We start from the raw sequence: 4,099 nt of genomic DNA, 5'->3' as shown, positions 1-4,099 counted from the left end.
TGTCAAGGAGCCCAAAGTGTCGAGCCAATCGAGTCACGTAGGGGCAGATGGAGATGACCCCCTTTCTATGCCGCTCTGTTTGGTGCTGAATCGCGAGGGTGATGAAATAGGCAAGGTTGATGACGTGCCCGTGCGACATACACCATGAAAAGTAGGTGTCGTGAGTGTTGATGACGCCAGTGCTCTCTCGCCTTCCTATAATCATGTGAGCCAAAATGGTTGTAGGTACCTCAGGGATGGTGGGAAAACTGATGCCTTAGAGCGGCTGGGATTGTAGGAGGCCGCACCAGGGGCCAAAGTGTGCCAGCACTTCGAATGAGAAAAGTGTAGTGGCAAGTGAGAGCATGTAGTTTGTTCTCCTCCTTGAAATCCTTCGTATATAAGCCCAGCACCGTACCGAACTCTGGGACGCTGAACTGGCAAATTAATCCGCCTAGGCAAAATTGGACCGTGCCTGGATCATTGTAGTTTGTGATTATGGTCTGAAGATGGAATGTTGAGCATAGTTCCATCATGAGCTCGAGGTATGGTGGCTCGATGATCCCAAAGAATAGCTCCCAAGGGTCGATGGTTAGGAGGGCCCGAATCACATCAGCCAACTGAACTTGTTCTACGGTAGCCCAGTTGATATAGCAGCCCGCAATTAATGGTCGGGCCCGAAGTATTTGGATAAGTTCTTCCTGAGGCCCACGAGGGAACTGCAGGAGAGGATGACGAATTTTCGTGGTTGGACCCACGGAAGATTACGCTCCCTTCCGTTTCTTGGAAGCGGGAATGGTGATTTTTTTTCCTCATAAAGATGACATGATACCTGCAATCAAAACCATTAATTCATCTTGAGGAATGATCAAAGTAAAATGAAGACAAATTGTAAATAACAATCATAATTTCAGCAACTACTAAGACTAACAAGTTAATTAAAGCAATCAATTGTATGGCGTAAAAATGGCAACGAATTTCATGGAATGCAACATGTGTAATGGATGAAAAATGTAATCACTAAATGCATGATTAAGTCTATTATTCTAATCATGAATATTTACTTCTAACTAATCAAATAAAGTAGAGAAATCATATAAAGAGTAAGAATTTTAACATGAAAAAGATAATAACTTATGCTATGAATAAAATGTGAGTGATAGAAAGATGAAAATAATCATGGAAAATGCATAGTATTATGATAACTAACATGAAAAATGAGTACAATTAAAGGGAAAAAAGTAAACAAATGCTAGAAAAGGGAGAATGAGCGGCAAAAATGGAGTTGGATGCGGCACACGGGCGTGGCGGGGAGGTCGTGTGGACTTGCAGCGGCTAGGCTTAGGGTTTTTGGATGGGGAAGACAATGAATAGTGTAGGGATTTTATAGATTTTAGGGCACACGGCCAGGTAACACGCCCGTGTTCCCCAATTTCAACTCGTATGATTCGCGAATTTCGAATTTGGGCGCGTCTGCATTTAGTACACGCTTGTGTTCCTTGGGCGTGGGTGCACACGATCGTGTCTGCTGTTGTTCGCTTCTCTCATGCCCATGTATGTAGACCCATGCCCGTGTCAATCTAACAAGTTAAACCACGGGTGTGAGACACGGGCGTGTCTCACACCCGTGCTGTTTTAACAGGTTTGCCTATGGTTCTTCCACACGGGCATCTTGTATGCCCGTGTTGTTTTGGCAGGCTCGACCACGGCCATACTGCACGGCCGTGGCATTTTATCGTAGCCTGTTTTTACGGAAATCTTTGCCCTATTATCACACGGCCCTAAGCACGCCCGTATGCTTACCCGTGTCTCTGTGGAAAACCTGTATTCAAGAGCTCCGCTAGTAAGTTAGGTGTTGAAGATTAAATTTTAAAGAAGTTAATACAGTTAATGCTCGGGTTGCCCCTCCCAAGAAGTGCTTATTTATAGTCTAAGCTCGACTTACCTCTCTGTTGAGTGATCATGGTGGTTTGAGGAGTTTATACTCCTCTTTCCTACTATCAATCTCATTAAATAAGGTTTTAAATGGGTGTTGTTTGCCTTAAAAGTGTTGAACTTGGGGTGACTTACCTCAACTGTACCAAATGAAAAATACTAAGTACCGTAATAGGGATTTTTTCATCCGGTTTGGCAGTGACAATGTGAGGATCTGCGGCATCTAATAAGACTTTATCGCCAACCTTAAGTTGATTTGGAAATCGTGTGTTCTTGGTTTATGAGTCCGCCATTCATCTAGCTCCTCAATTTTTAGCCTTCGTTCTTCATGAATAGGTCCGTGACTATTATTTAAGAATGGCTCATGTACTCCCTTCAAACTCATTTCCTGCAAAGTAGGTTGTACCATATTGTCAGTTTTAGTAGAATAGGTTAAACGATCACCTTTAATTTTCGATATGTTGCCAGAATTACAAGCTTGAAGGGTGATTGTTTTGTCTCCCACACGGAGTGTGAGATCACCTATGCCAACATCAATAATTGTTTTAGCAGTTGCTAAAAAGGGCCTTCCTAGAATTAAAGGAGTGTTACTATCCTCTTCTATGTCTAGAACAATGAAGTCCACGGGAAATATAAATTTATCGATTTTAACTAGCACATCTTCAATAATACCCCTAGGGAATCTTATAGTTTTATCTGCTAATTGAATTCTCATCCTAGTCTGTTTGGGTTTCCCGAGACCTAGTTGCTTGAACATTTTGTAGGGTATAACGTTAATACTAGCCCCTAAATTAGCTAATGCATTATTAACATCTAAACTACCAATTAAGCAAGGAATTGTAAAACTCCCTAGATCGTTTAGTTTGTTTGGTAGTTTATTTTGGAGAATAGTTGAGCAAAGTGTGTTTAGCTCCACAAGCGACGCCTCATCCAACTTCCGCTTATTTGCTAAAAGCTCCTTTAAGAGTTTAAGTAATTTACCAAATTGTTCATCTGAGCGGTCTTTCTTTGTCGCGTTGGGGTTGATTTGTTTTTATTATGACCTACCTCACCTTGACCTTTGCTTACCACAGTTTCTTGCCTCAGTTCTGGTTCAAGCTCAACGACTCCTCCATCATCTTGAATATAAATTGCGTTGAGCTGTTCCCTTGGGTTGGGTTCGGTATTACTTGGCAAGCTACCTTGTGGTTGTTTGGAGATTAGTTTGGAAAGCTGGCCTATCTGAGTTTCGAGCCCTTGGATTAACGCTTGTTGATTTTTAAGTGTCGTTTCGATGTTCTGAAAACGAGTTTCTGATACCAACATAAACTTTGAAAGCATCTCTTCAAGGTTCGGTTTTTTTCCTATTGATAGGGTGGTTGTTGGTAGCCTGGGGGTAGGCGCTGATTTCCTTGGCCTCCCCATGAGAAATTTGGGTGGTTCCTTTAACCTGCATTATAAGTGTTACTATATGGATTGTTTTGAGGTCGAGGATTATTACCCATGTAATTTAATTGCTCGATATCCATGTTGTGGCCATAAGGTTGGTATTCCGAATGGTTTGTTCCACCTCCACTTGCTTCGCATTGCGTTACTAGGTGAGCCTATGAAGAACTAAAAAAACCATTAATTTTCTTATTCAAGAGTTCTACCTGATTAGAGACAATGGTGACCGAATCGACGTTATAAACACCGGCTATTTTTGTTGGCTTTGTCCTCATCACTTGCCACTAATAGTTATTCAATGACATCTCCTCTATGAACTCATAAGCATCTTCAGGTGTTTTATTATTGATGGTTCCGCCAGTAGCTGCATCAACCATTTACCGAGTCGAAGGATTCAGGCCATTATGGAATGTTTAAACCTGAAGCCAAAGCGGTAACCCATGGTGAGGGCACCTTCTCAAAAGGTCCTTGTATCTCTCCCATGCATCGTAGAATGTTTCTAAATCCATCTGCACAAAAGAATAGATATCATTACGTAATTTAGCCATTTTAGCCGGGGGAAAATATTTTAGTAAAAATTTTCGGTCATTTGTTCCCAAGTAGTAATTGATCCTCATGGTAATGAGTTCAACCACTGTTTAGCTTTGTTCCTCAATGAGAAAGGGAATAACCAAAGATGAATGGCATCGTCAGAAACGCCATTAATTTTAAATGTATCGCACAGTTCCAAAAAGTTTGCTAAGTGAGCGTTGGGATCTTC

At 41.6% G+C, this 4,099-nt stretch overlaps 1 non-coding gene across 1 annotated transcript; it reads left to right on the top strand.

The window, feature by feature from the left end:
- Nucleotides 1–3,774: 3,774 nt before the first annotated feature.
- Nucleotides 3,775–3,881, top strand: LOC121210649 (small nucleolar RNA R71). The gene has a single exon (XR_005905763.1). It is a non-coding gene; the product is annotated as a small nucleolar RNA R71 (small nucleolar RNA).
- The last annotated feature ends 218 nt before the right edge of the window (nt 3,882–4,099 follow it).

This window comes from Gossypium hirsutum, chromosome A11 (assembly GCF_007990345.1).
Source record: "Gossypium hirsutum isolate 1008001.06 chromosome A11, Gossypium_hirsutum_v2.1, whole genome shotgun sequence".
Lineage (NCBI taxonomy): Eukaryota > Viridiplantae > Streptophyta > Magnoliopsida > Malvales > Malvaceae > Gossypium > Gossypium hirsutum.
This window is presented reverse-complemented; position numbering and strand designations above follow the sequence as displayed.